This window comes from Euphorbia lathyris, chromosome 9 (assembly GCF_963576675.1).
Source record: "Euphorbia lathyris chromosome 9, ddEupLath1.1, whole genome shotgun sequence".
NCBI lineage: Eukaryota > Viridiplantae > Streptophyta > Magnoliopsida > Malpighiales > Euphorbiaceae > Euphorbia > Euphorbia lathyris.
In genome coordinates, this window is record NC_088918.1 from 63109168 (window position 1) to 63124102 (window position 14935).

The 14935-nt window shown below is 37.8% G+C and overlaps 2 long non-coding RNA genes across 2 annotated transcripts; both read left to right on the forward strand.

Moving 5' to 3' along the window:
- The first annotated feature begins 1252 nt into the window (after nucleotides 1-1252).
- On the forward strand, nucleotides 1253-3146 carry LOC136205740 (uncharacterized). Its single transcript, XR_010676061.1, has 3 exons — nucleotides 1253-1356; nucleotides 1489-1569; nucleotides 3132-3146. It is a non-coding gene; the product is annotated as an uncharacterized lncRNA (long non-coding RNA).
- A 5275-nt stretch (nucleotides 3147-8421) lies between these two features.
- Nucleotides 8422-14612, forward strand: LOC136205459 (uncharacterized). Its single transcript, XR_010675962.1, has 3 exons — nucleotides 8422-8475; nucleotides 8608-8688; nucleotides 14598-14612. It is a non-coding gene; the product is annotated as an uncharacterized lncRNA (long non-coding RNA).
- Nucleotides 14613-14935: the final 323 nt, after the last annotated feature.

Consider the following 14935-nt stretch of genomic DNA (forward strand, 5'->3'; position numbering starts at 1 on the left):
GAAAGTTTACCTGTCACAACTTGTGGTGCAGCAATGGCTTCCTATCTATTGAAAGCAAATGCTCGAACTTGAGTTTGTGGTCTAGAACCCTGAGCTTCAGATCTACCAATGCCTCCAGCAGTACTCATTGTCGCTCCTCTGCTTCTACCTCTACCTGCTGGCATAACAACCCAACTCGCCCTTGTATTTTGTACTGTAGCCTCTGAACCATCTCTGCCAGATACTCCCTTTTTTGGATAATCACGTAGAAAATGATCTAAGGAACCATAATAGAAATATCCCCCAGTCAGTTTCCTACATTCTCCCTCATGATATCTTCCACATATATTACAAACTGATTTCAATACTGAGCTTTGCCTTTGAATCTGTCTTGAATAAGATGGAGCACTCATTCTTCCCCCTCGATTAGAAAAATATCCACTTCTAGCTTTTGACTATGAAAGAGTTGAATTAGCTTGACGTTTGACAAACGTGTTACTCTGCTCAACACTAGAATGATTATAACCCCTTTTTGTTTGGAAATCAATTCTTTTTTTTCCAACCTTTCGCCTCTAATAGCTGCATCTTTTAGTTTTTGATAGGTTTCAAGATCAGAAGCTGTAATTTTACTTCGAATTTCATATTTCAAACCTTCCTCAAACTTCTTGCATTTGTCTTTTTCCGTAGCCACCAAAGAAGGAACATAAGCTGACAGTTGATTAAATTTGACTTCATATTCAGCCACAGTCATTCTTTCCTGTTTCAGATTCATAAATTCCCTCCTTTTGTCATCTACATACACCTCTGGCATATAATTATTACGAAACTCACGAACAAAGTCATCCCATGTCAACACAGGGGGCTGAACTGTGCTATTAGGAATAGTTTCCCACCAATCATATGCATCTCTTTTTGTCATCTACATACACCTCTGGCATATAATTATTACGAAACTCACGAACAAAGTCATCCCATGTCAACACAGGGGGCTGAACTGTGCTATTAGGAATAGTTTCCCACCAATCATATGCATCTCCCTGGAGTAAAAATACACCATAATCAAACTTTTCTTGTAATACCCCAAATTTTATATATATAAGCTAATTGCTAAAATGAATTAGTTAGAAGGAGTTAAAGTTAAAGTATAATTACTTTTGGGCAATTTTTAAAAGATATTATAAATATAGGGTCAATATGGAAATTTGGCCAATTTTTAGTGAATAAAGATCAGCTATCACGACGATCATCTTCAACCTCCACATTCAAAGCATTATTTCCATTCTACAATCTTCACATACCTCATTCTCCCTCATTTCTTCACCGTTCTTCACGATTTTTATACCGAAACGAAGCTCTCAACTCCAGCTACAAGTGCATGTAAGTTTTATTGAGAGATTTTGAGTTTTTAAAAATCGTTTAGAGAGAGAAAATTCGTCACTTTTGCTATTTTCTCTATTTCTCGGTCATATGTTCATTATTTTGCAATTCTAACACCAAAAATGGACTCAGGGGGTCGATTTACCTATGGATACACTAGATTTTGATGCATGCAAGGAGTTTTGAGGGGTAATCGGAGCTACACTGGAAAAAGTAAGAAATCTAACCAATGTTTAATTTTCCGGTCGATTTTGAGTGTTTTGAGAGTGATTCTAGACTCCTAGAATCATAAAGAACAAATTGGTATAATTAATTTCTCAAAACAATCAACTTTAATTTTTCCGATAGGCGGATCCCGAACACCGGTGATATTTTCCGGTGATATACGAAATAAGTGTAGAAAAATTATTTGGTTAGCTTCAGAATGTTCTAAATATTATTTGGATCAACATTAATTCTTGGACTTTGGTCAAATTCATTACCGTTTAGTCTCTATAAATTACAAAAGTATATAGTTGGGTGAAATTAAAGAAAATAAATTAAGTTGGGTTAAAAATGATTTTTGGATCCTTATTAAAATTAACTTCAGAATATATAATTTTAAAAATAAAGGTTGAAGGGGGATTGGACTAAGCATAATTAATTAATTATGCTCTTAAGATTATTGGTTAGTTAATTTGGTTGATATAGATATTATAAATATGAATTATAAATATATATATATATATATATATATATATATATATGTTTATATGATATTTGACGATAAGTAATTTTGGAAGTAAAGTGTTGGAATTACTGACAGTTATGGAACTGTCGGATGATTGGTGTCCAATCGGGTTGATAAATTGCAGTCTATGGAGTCCCTGTTTGGACTTTGGATATTTTTAAATATAGAAGTTTATTTTATTGCAGGGTTGACCTTAGTTATTACTAGGAGGATGTTCGTTTTATAGGGGAGACTCTGCCGAATTTTCGGAAGATAGTTTGTAAAACGGGACAAAATAAATTTTAATATTTCCCTAAACATATATAAATTCTAAAAACAATATTATCTCTTTTAGATACTCAGACGGTAGGAGGAGGAGTAGTACCTGAAAACTAGGACAGTCAGCTATGAGCAATTTGTGAGTTAATTATATGTTATGCATTTTTAATTTAGCATTTGCATTCATAATAAATGATTTCATGATGTTTCAAGTAAAGTATTATTTTTACTTATAAAAGTGTTTTATTGTTTATAATAATTTATACGTAATTATTTGTGGATAAATACGTGTTGTGGACATGCTTCCTGGTGAGCGGCATCAGGACCTTGTACGCACAGGTACTATCGGGTTATTGGATATTGATGATACTAATATTGTGAATGTTGTGATATATGGATAAGCTCGGTTGAGATATTCTCGGGCTATATGATATGTGGATTTTGGATTTAAGTGAGGCTGGGTACGGAATCGGTTGAGTTATTCTCGGTCCTCCAGCTAACTGGGCGTGTGGTCGGTTGAGTTATTCTCGGTCCCCCAGTTATTGGATATGAGTGAAATGCTGATTATTGATGGATTATTAGATTGGGTATTGAGGTTTAGGGTCCAACACACGTATTAAACCACCTATCTATTTATTTATAAGACAATTTTATGAAAGGCATATTGTGTGATCACTTATATTATATATTATGATTATTATTATTGTGTGTGACATAAATGTTAAATTACTCATGCATTGCATATAATTAATTCACTATGGGAGGTTTGACTCCTTTAATTTTTCAGGTGACTAGAAGTCTGTTGCAGCCCACAACCTTTCTCTGGGCAGCACATCTATCTTGTTATGCATGGATATTTAAGAACTATGTTAAAGTTTATACTCTAGACCGCAGTACCAGTTTGAGGATTCTGCTGTGTGTTTCTTTTTGAAGGTTTCAATATTAAATTATATTAAGGCTATTGGTAAGGTTGATCATATATTATATTAAGGCTTGCTACGGGTTCCGGTAGCTTGAGCTTACCCGTTCCCTAGCGCCGGTCACGGTCCATGGGATGGGTCGTGACAAAGTTGGTATCAGAGCCTATGTTAGAAATTCTGAACCTAGGGTAATCGAAGTTCTGGTTACTGCGGAATTAGGGTTGTGAATCCGTGTTTGACAGTCTTCTTTTAGTTAGATCCAGCGTACCGTAAGAGTCTTATTATTTGCAAATACCTTTTATTTGTTTACAGAATAAGGCAATCAAGACCTAAAATAGTTTAAACTTAATTAGTAAATCAAGCAATTATAGTGATTTAGATTATGAGATTTTGTTCGCAAAAAGTGTAATGATTTATTACCCTAACTACCTCTCATGAGAAGAAGAGGCAAATTTAGAGGTTGCAAACGAACTAGAGGAATAATTAAGTGGAACCTCATTTGAACCAAAGAGTTCGATAAGAAGAAATAATTTTCTTTAGAAATGGAAGCGATTTAAAATTCAATCAATTCTTTTGCATTGTCCTTTATATGTTTTATCAATATTATATTTCTTCTCAAACTTCGGCCTGCCAAACTACTATTATATCTTCTTATGAATTGTGACTTCAATGCATTACATTAAAGCTTATCTCATTTTGCCCTCAATTCCTATGTGCGACACTTATATCCATAATTTGGTTCGTTTTCTTTCATGTCTCTAACGAACCTAGAACTTACTAACCCCATTGATCATCTACTAACCTTCATACCACACACACAACTATTCACCTCAACTCAAATTGTACAATTTTTTTAGAAGCTGATCACAGATTGGTGGAAGTTATTGCGGCTCATGTTAGTTGAAAGGTTTTTTAGAATGATACAAACTATGTATGATGGTGTCACAGATGACCCTATAGACTAACTAAATTAAGTAGAGAAAAAATGCAATGACTATCTTACCATCTATATGGTAGAATACCATTTGAAGAGTGATGTACGAGCATGGTTCAAAGATAATATTTACACTTAAATGGAAATTATAATGTGGGTTAAATTTAAGAAAATATTTAATGAAGACTTCGTAAAAAAAACTTTGCAACCATCAGAAAAAGATAATAATATCGATGGCATAAATTATCATGGTCCTTATTATGTTACAACTAGTAGATATTCGTAAGCAGTGTGGGCATATGCTAGAAAAAAAAAATCAAATAACCTCATTTTTTTAGAGGTCTTCATCCAGTGCATTAAGACAAAACTTTTTATTCAAATTGGGAATCTTTCTACATCATCAGTTTCAGAAATTGTGTGGGATGCTTCTAAGTCAACCAAGTCGTTTTGTTTGTAGAGACCTGACAGTTGGCAGAAATTTGTAGTTTGAACAGGGACAAACTATAGTGTAATTCACTCTTACTCCACAAGATAATGAGACTTGAAATGTTTCGGAGGATGCTACAATATGTTTGGATACTGGTGTTACCCATTCTTTTATTGCTCCTTGGTTTCCTATAAGAATAATTTAACTCCACAAAAGTTAAGGTACTCCTTATCTTAACTATACTCCACTAGTAAGTCATGAAAAACCAATCTTGTGCCCTCTTCTTATCCTATTGTAGTAGAAGGAAGAGATCTATATGTGGATTTGATTCTGTTGGATGTGATTGATTCTAATGTCATCGTGGGAATGGATTGTTTATCTCAACATTTTGCCATTTTAGATTGTTGTGGAAAAGTGGTGAGTTTGATCATACCGAGAGAGATATAATTCAAATTGAAATGTTGTTAGAGTTGTTTCTTCATCAATTTTAATATCACCCATAACAGATAGGAAGTTATTGCATAAAGGGTGTCAAGGATATTTAGCCTTCGTTAATGATACAATGGTATATTAAGGTAAAGTAGAGAATATTGCTTTTGCTAATGAATTCCCATATGTTTTTCTTGAGGAATTACCAGGGTTACCTCCTGAAAGAGAAATTGAGTTTTGTATTGACTTAGTTCCTAGTACTACCCCAATATATATGCCACCTTACAGAATGCCGCCAGCAAAATTAAAGGAGTTGAAGGAACAGTTGTGAGATTTAATTAATAAAGGCTTCATTCGACCTAGCGTGTCTCATTTGGGTGTTCATGTGTTGTTCGTTAAGAAGAAAGATGGATCGTTTCAGCGTTGTATTGATTATAGACAGTTGAATAAGGTGACAATCCGTAATAAATACCCTCTTCCTCGAATTGATGATTTATTTGATCAGTTGCAAGGTGCGTGTCACTTCTCTAAAATTGATTTGCAGTCTGGGTATCATCAGTTGAGAATCAGGAGCGAAGATATACCCAAGACAACTATCAGAACACGATAGGGCCATTATGAAGTTTTGGTAATGTCGTTTGGCTTAACCAATGCACCAGCAGCCTTTATGGACCTAATGAATAGAGTGTGTAGACCATTCTTAGACCGTCTTGTGACTGTGTTCGTTGATGATATCTTGATATATTCACAGAACGAGGTGGAAAACGCCAACCATTTGAGAATGGTATTACATGCTTTGAGAGAACATCAACTTTATGCTAAGTTCTCTAAATAAGAGTTTTGGATGGAAAGTGTGGCTTTTTTAAGACATGTAATGTCCAAAGATGGAATTCAAATAGATCTTAAAAAGGTAGAAACAATCACCAATTGGAAGAGACCCACTACAGTGATAGAAATTCATAGTTTTCTAAGTTTGGTTGGCTAACATAGGAGATTTGTTCAAGATTTTTCCAAGATAGCTGCACCTTTAACTCGGCTAACTCAGAAAAATATTCCTTTTGTATAGTTAGAAGCATGTGAGAACAGTTTTCAAAAGCTAAAGGAATGCTTGACTTCAGCACCGGTAATCACTCTACCATCTGGATCAGGAGGATTCACTGTATATTGTGATGCTTCTAGAGTTGGCTTAGGCTATGTTTTGATGCACTATGGTAGGGTTATAGCTTATGCTTCGAGACAATTAAAGAAACATGAACAAAATTATCCAACTCACGACTTAGAGATAGCAGCAATAGTATTTGCACTAAAGATCTGGAGACACTATCTATATGGAGAAGCTTATGAAATTTACACTGATCACAAGAGTCTTAAATACATATTCCAGCAAGGGGATTTGAATTTAAGGCAGAGACGTTGGATAGAACTTTTGAAAGATTATGATTGTGCCATTTTATATCATCCTGGTAAAGCTAATGTCGTGGCAGATGCTCTAAGTAGGAAATCTTCAGGAAGTTTAGCTCATATTAGTTCAGAAAGAAAGCCTTTGATTAAAGAACTGTATGATTCTGGAGTGCAACTAGAGTTGAATCATCATGGCACATTCTTAGCTCACTTTAAGGTTAGATCGGTATTACTTGATAGAATCAAGGCATCTCAATCAAGAGATCCTCAGTTGTGTAAGATTGTAGATGAATTGAATGATGGTGAGGCTCGAGATTTTAGAATTGACGATGGTGGATGTCTACGATATGGAGACCGATTTTGTGTTCCCAATGTAGATGATTTGAGGAAAGAGATCATGGAAGAAGCACACTTGGCAGCTTATAATGTGCATCCAAGCTCTACAAAGATGTATCAAGATCTTAAGAAGCTGTATTGGTGGAATGGTATGAAGCGAGATGTGGCAGAGTTTGTATCTCGATGTTTGACTTGTCAACAAGTGAAACTCGAACATCAGAAGCCTTCAGGATTATTACAACAGTTACCTATTCCAGAATGGAAATGGGAGCGAGTAATCATGGATTTTTTAGTTGGATTACCCCGTGCTTTAACCGGATATAATTCTATTTGGGTCATAGTTGATAGATTAACCAAGTCAGCGCATTTTCTTCCAGTAAAAACAACATATTCAGTGGCAAAATTGGCACAGTTGTACGTGGATAAAATTGTTTGCCTACATGGAGTACCAGTGTCTATTGTGTCAGATAGAGGCTCGATATTTACTTCAAAGTTTTGGGAAAAACTCCAAAGTGCTTTGGGCACTAGGTTAAAATTTAGCACAGCTTTTCATCCGCAGACAGATGGTCAATCTGAAAGAACAATCCAAATGCTGGAAGACATGTTGAGAATGTGTGTATTGGACTTTAGTAGTCATTGGGATACATATTTGCCTCTCATTGAATTTGCATATAATAATAGCTACCACTCAAGCATTCAAATAGCTCCTTATGAAGCATTATATGGTAGAAAGTGTAGATCTCCTTTATGTTGGGAAGAAGTTGGTGAAAGGAAGCTCACTGGTCCCAAGATAATACAAATAACTTCTGAAAAGGTCCCTATCATTTGTCAAAGATTGCAAACTGCCTTTAGTAGGAAGAAAAGCTATGTGGATCCAAAGAGGAAGGACGTGGTATTCATGGAAGGGGACTATGTTTTTATCAAAGTGTCACTAATGAAAGGAATCATGAGATTTGGAAAGAAAGGGAAGTTGACACCTAGATACATCGGACCATTTGAGATTTTGAAGAGAATAGGTGAAGTTGCATATCAATTAGCATTGCCTCCTAACTTATCACAGGTTCATCCAGTGTTCCATATACCAATGTTAAGGAAATATGTTCCTGATCCTTCTCATGTTCTTCATCCTCAAGCGATAGAAGTTAGTGAAGATTTATCTTATTAGGAGCAACCAGTGGCAATAGTGGATCGTCAAGTTCGCCAACTTCGATCAAAAGTCTTCCCAATGGTGAAGGTGTTATGGAGTAATCATTCCATGGAATAGTGCACTTGGGAATCCGAATTGCAGATGAAGAATAATTATCCTGATCTATTTCAAACATGAGATTAGTCCTTTAACTTTAAATTCGAGGACGAATTTCTTTAAGGAGGGAAGAATTGTAATACCCCAAATTATATATATATAAGCTAATTGCTAAAATGAATTAGTTAGAAGGAGTTAAAGTTAAAGTATAATTACTTTTGAGAAATTTTTAAAAGATATTATAAATATAGGGTCAATATGGAAATTTGGCCAATTTTTAGTGAATAAAGATCAGCTATCACGCCGATCATCTTCAACCTCCACATTCAAAGCATTATTTCCATTCTACAATCTTCACATACCTCATTCTCCCTCATTTCTTCACCGTTCTTCACGATTTTTATACCGAAACGAAGCTCTCAACTCCAGCTACAAGTGCATGTAAGTTTTATTGAGAGATTTTGAGTTTTTAAAAATCGTTTAGAGAGAGAAAATTCGTCACTTTTGCTATTTTCTCTATTTCTCGGTCATATGTTCATTATTTTGCAATTCTAACACCAAAAATGGACTCAGTGGGTCGATTTACCTATGGATACACTAGATTTTGATGCATGCAAGGAGTTTTGAGGGGTAATCGGAGCTACACTGGAAAAAGTAAGAAATCTAACCAATGTTTAATTTTCCGGTCGATTTTGAGTGTTTTGAGAGTGATTCTAGACTCCTAGAATCATAAAGAACAAATTGGTATAATTAATTTCTCAAAACAATCAACTTTAATTTTTCCGATAGGCGGATCCCGAACACCGGTGATATTTTCCGGTGATATACGAAATAAGTGTAGAAAAATTATTTGGCTAGCTTTAGAATGTTCTAAATATTATTTGGATCAACATTAATTCTTGGACTTTGGTCAAATTCCTTACCGTTTAGTCTCTATAAATTACAAAAGTATATAGTTGGGTGAAATTAAAGAAAATAAATTAAGTTGGGTTAAAAATGATTTTTGGATCCTTATTTAAATAAACTTCAGAATATATAATTTTAAAAATAAAGGTTGAAGGGAGATTGGACTAAGCATAATTAATTAATTATGCTCTTAAGATTATTGGTTAGTTAATTTGGTTGATATAGATATTATAAATATGAATTATAAATATATATATGTTTATATGATATTTGACGATAAGTAATTTTGGGAGTAAAGTGTTGGAATTACTGACAGTTATGGAACTGTCGGATGATTGGTGTCCAACCGGGTTGATAAATTGCAGTCTATGGAGTCCCTGTTTGGACTTTGGATATTTTTAAATATAGAAGTGTATTTTATTGCAGGGTTGACCCTAGTTATTACTAGTGATAACTTGAGGAAAAATCCTTCACCGGAGCCCTTCCCTGTGAGGCGCTGTTGGGATCGGCTGGGGACACTCCGATGCCAAAGTCAGTAAGATGGATCAAGGAAACCAACGGAATTGACAAGAATTGTGAGAATGTATACCTTGATAGCCTAGGGGATCGGGCTATATATAGCTGGGAAGTTGTAACCTTCAGGTAACTAGAAAGTCTCCATTAATGCTTCATTAATGGCAGTTACACGTTATTCTTAACCTGGCGGTTTAGCTAATTAATAGCTCATTAATAATCTTTTGTGGCCGAGTCGGCGGCCAGCCGTTATAGAGGCGAATGGAGAGATTCGCCTTATAGGTCCGCCAGCGGATCTCCTGGAGCTGATCCATGGAGATCCGCCAGCCAACTTCCCTTTGGGGATCACTACATGGCGTACTTTGAGGTGAATATCCTTTAAGTACAATTTGTTTTGATCCTTTATCGAAACTATGTTATTTTACCTTTACGTTTGCGTAAGGAAATATATAGACATCTAGGATTTGGAGTAGGTGGCCAGCCATACTCCACTGTATGAACCTTTGTGAAGGTTTGGAAGCTGTTCTATTCCTTCTAGAGGAAGTAAAGCTGCCCAGGGGATCGATTTGCTACCTATCTTTGAGGTGAAATGATCCGCTCGTAGGACTTGTGAATTCCTTTCTGGGAAGGATAAGAGAGTGTAAAGACCTTGCGTCCAAGGATCGTTTTAACTCTATTGGAGATTGGGATCCGCCTAGAGACGGATCCGCCCATAAGATTGATCCTCTTGGCATCGAGGACGTATCTCTAAGATAGCGATACATTGCAAATGTGGAGAGCGTTGGATGCCCCCCCCTTTTTAAGACTGGAATATTGATATTGCTGCAGTAAACAATAAAAAGAACATAGATAATAGAACAAATGATGTTTATTAATGGGAGAAATGCCTTATTACAGCAAGTAGGTCTTATAAGTGAGCCTCGTTAAAACCTTTAATAAGAAAAACCACATGGGAAAAAGCTTATTAAAGGAAAAAGAGTACTCAAGACCGTGTATACACTTCATTTTCTGACAAAGTATTTGCGGAGATTTTGGAGGTTCCATGTGCGTGGTAGTGTATTGCCCTCCATGTCCTGTATTTTAAACGTAGCAGGTCCAATCTTGTCCACTATCTGATATGGACCCGTCCAGTTGAGTCCTAACTTGCCCTTGCCTTCTCGAGATTGGACTTTATCAGTTTTACGAAGCATAAGATCTCCCACATTTAGATCCACAAGCTTGGCATTTTTATCATGGTAAGCCGCAATCCGCTGTTTGTATGCCGCCATGCGCACGTAGGATTGATCCCTGCGATCTTCTATCTGATCTAGGTGCTCCCTTAGTCGTTTGTCGTTGTCCTCTTCACAATAAAAGGTCACTCGGTCACTGGGGACCTGTATTTCGACTGGAATAACGGCTTCAACGCCATGAGAAAGGGCGAATGGTGTTTCCCCCGTAGCCGTCCTCAGGGTGGTGCGATAAGCCCATAAAACACTTGTTAGCTGATCCGCCCACTTCTTATCATGCTCTCCCAATCTCTTCTTTATCCCCTGCACGATCGTCCGATTGGTAACTTCAGTCATTCCATTGGACTGGGGATAATAAACGGAGGCGAATCTGTTCAGGATGCCCAACCCCTCACAGAAAGCCTTGAATTCGCCACAGTTGAACTGTGTTCCATTATCGGTGATGATGGTATGTGGAACACCGTATCTTTCTACGATGTTGTCTTTGACGAATTCCACCATTCGTTCTGCAGTAATGGAGGAAACAACTTCGGCTTCTACCCATTTAGTGAAATGGTCCACTGCCACTACCACGTACCTTCTCTACCGGCGAGTCGGGGGAAATGGGCCGACAATATCTATTCCCCAGAGGGCGAATGGACGTCCTTCTATGATTGGCCTCTGAATGTGTTTGGTAGTATGTGATTCATTCGCATGAATCTGATAATTGTGACAAGATTCTACCAATTTTTGTGCATCCAATTCAGCCGTGGGCCAGTAGAAACCTGCTAACCTGGATTTTTTCAAGATGGTGGCGGATGCTTCATGTGCCCCACATGATCCCTCATGTAGCTCTTTGAGGATCTATTGTCCTTCTTCCGGTAGAATGCACTTCAACCAAGGATGACTAAAGGACTTTCTATAAAGGCCGTCATTGATCAAGGAGAAATAAGCCGCTCTCCTGACTATCCGTCGTGCCTCTTCTTTGTCTTCAGGTAAGGTTCCATTTAGCAGATATTGGCGGATGACCGATCTCCAATCATCTTCTACTGTTGTGAGTAGGGATATTTCCTCTAAGGCAAATGCTGGAGCTATTTTAACTTCGAAGGGACAATCCGGATCCGCCCAGTTCTCCTCACAAGAGGCCATTTTGGCCAAATGATCAGCCTCTGTGTTAGACTCCCTTGGTACGTGAATTAGCTCCCATTTAGTTTCCTTAGCTTCAAGGTGATCCAGCAACTTTTTGACTTCCGCTACGTATTTGGCCAGAACCTCGTCTTTCACCTCGTAATTCTTGATTACTTGGTTGACCATTAGTTTAGAGTCGCTATAGATCACGATCCGCTCCAGAGTGATTTCTTGGAGTAGGCGTAATCCCAATATCAGAGCTTCATATTCAGCAGCATTATTAGTGGCATGGAAATTTAATTTTGCTGCGTATCGCAATTTTATGTATTGGGGACCCTTGATCACAACGCCTGCACCAGCTCCATCGGTGTACATTGACCATTCCTTTATCGGAGGCTTAGGATGATCTATCCCTTCGTCAGTGAATTCATTCACGAAGTCCGCCAGGACCTGACTCTTTAAAGATGACCTGCTTTCATACCTCACATCGAATTCGCCCAGGCGAATTGCCCATTCCATCAACCTTCCCGAAGTGTCTGGTTTCTGCAACACCATTCTCATTGGTATATTTGTTCGAACCACTACAGTATGCGCCTGAAAATATGGCCTAAGGCAGATTGTCGTGGTTACAACAGCCAACGCCATTTTATCAAGCTTTGAATACCTGGTTTCGGCGTCTTTCAAAACCTTGCTCACGTAGTAAATCGAAAACTGCTGACCATCCTCCTCTCGTATCATGACCGTGCATACGGCTTTGTCCGTAACCGATACATACATGTAGAGGTCTTCTCCCTTCAAAGGTCGACTCATCATGGGTGGCTCCGTGAGGAACCGCTTGATTCCTTCGAAGGCTCTTTCACAATCCTCATTCCACTCGAATGCCTTTTGCTTCTTGATGACTTCGTAAAAGGGCTGGCATCTGCGAGCTGAACAAGAGATAAACCTGCCCAATGTTATGATACGCCCGTTAAGGCGTTGTACTTCTCTGATATTCCGCGGTGCTTGCATTTCCAGAACTGCCTTAACTTTGTCAGGATTTGGGCTAACTCCTTTTTAGTGGCGGCTCAACCACCGTCTCTGCAGGACGTTTACTAGTATCAGGTTGAGGATTCACCGCTTGACCTTTCTTGCGTGCTTCAGCCTCCAAAAACTTCCTGCGCGTCTCTGCAAGAGCGTGATTGGCCTTAGATACACCCCTGCCAAAGAAAACATTAAAGTAATCAAAGTTCACGAAGAAATGAAGGGTACCTTGGTCAAATTGCGCAATCTTTGAGTAAATAAATCGATCCCCTTCCCGGCGAATCAAGGGGATATCACTCATCATGAAAGCTAAGGCATCTGCATAAGTCCATGCATCCGCCTTGATCTGCTTCATGAGCTCCGCCACCTCCTCATCACTGTTCGTTAAAATTCGCATGTCGCCCGCCATATGTAGCGGCCTGGGATTCCAGACTGAAGGAAAACCCAATGGTTCGCCATCCTTTATCTTCACGTAGAAGAATTTCTCATCCCAGCAATGAACATTAGACATTTTTTCGCTAAAGGGCGAATAAACTCCGAACTTGGCGAACGTGAGATAAGATTCGGACTTCCTTTTTGAGGGTTTGTGAAAAGCTCTAAAGATATCGACCACGGTTGGCTCTACTTGAACAGGATCAATCCTGAGTTTGGTGAAAGCTCCTCGGGTAATGACATTGCATGAACTTCCAGTATCAATCATTACCCTTTTCATCTCCCAGCCTTCAACCATCATTGTGACGACCAGTGCATCCGCATGGGGTGGTATCTCAGGACCTGCATCTGAAAAGGGGCGATTTAATGACGTCCTATCAAGGGCGGTAGTCCTTGCCTTTTTCAACGTTGGCTGGTACCCAGGTCCGCCTGCTATGACATTGATGGTACCCTTTCCTTTATTCTTTGGGTCCTCCTTGGATCTGTCACCATCTCCTCTCTTAGATTAAGGTTTCCACCTTCACCGCACCAATGATAACTTAATATCTCAATGTTATCAACTAGGATGATGTTCGTTTTATAGGGGAGACTCTGCCGAAGTTTCGAAAGATAGTCTGTAAAACGGGACAAAATAAATTTTAATATTTCCCTAAACATATATAAATTCTAAAAACAATATTATCTCTTTTAGATACTCAGACGGTAGGAGGAGGAGCAGTACCTGAAAACTAGGACAGTTAGCTAGGAGCAATTTGTGAGTTAATTATATGTTATGCATTTTTAATTTAGCATTTGCATTCATAATAAATGATTTCATGATGTTTCAAGTAAAGTATTATTTTTACTTATAAAAGTGTCTTATTGTTTATAATAATTTATATGTAATTATTTGTGGATAAATACGTGTTGTGGACATGCTTCCTAGTGAGCGGCATCAGGACCTTATGCGCACAGGTACTATCGGGTTATTGGATATTGATGATACTAATATTATGAATGTTGTGATATATGGATAAGCTCGGTTGAGATATTGTCGGGCTATATGATATGTGGATTTTGGATTTAAGTGAGGCTGGGTACGGAATCGGTTGAGTTATTCTCGGTCCCCCAGTTATTGGATATGAGTGAAATGCTGATTATTGATGGATTATTAGATTGGGTATTGAGGTTTAGGGTCCAACACACGTATTAAACCACCTATCTATTTATTTATAAGACAATTTTATGAAAGGCATATTGTGTGATCACTTATATTATATATTATGATTATTATTATTGTGTGTGACATAAATGTTAAATTACTCATGCATTGCATATAATTAATTCACTATGGGAGGTTTGACTCCTTTAATTTTTCAGGTGACTAGAAGTCTGTTGCAGCCCACAACCTTTCTCTGGGCAGCACATCTATCTTGTTATGCATGGATATTTAAGAACTATGTTAAAGTTTATACTCTAGACCGCAGTACCAGTTTGAGGATTCTGTTGTGTGTTTCTTTTTGAAGGTTTCAATATTAAATTATATTAAGGCTATTGGTAAGGTTGATCATATATTATATTAAGGCTTGCTACGGGTTCCGGTAGCTTGAGCTTACCCGTTCCCTAGTGCCGGTCACGGTCCGTGGGATGGGTCGTTACATTTCTTCAGGAGTGCACTTCATCAAATTGAAAACCCTTTCAAATCTCTTCTACTTGTG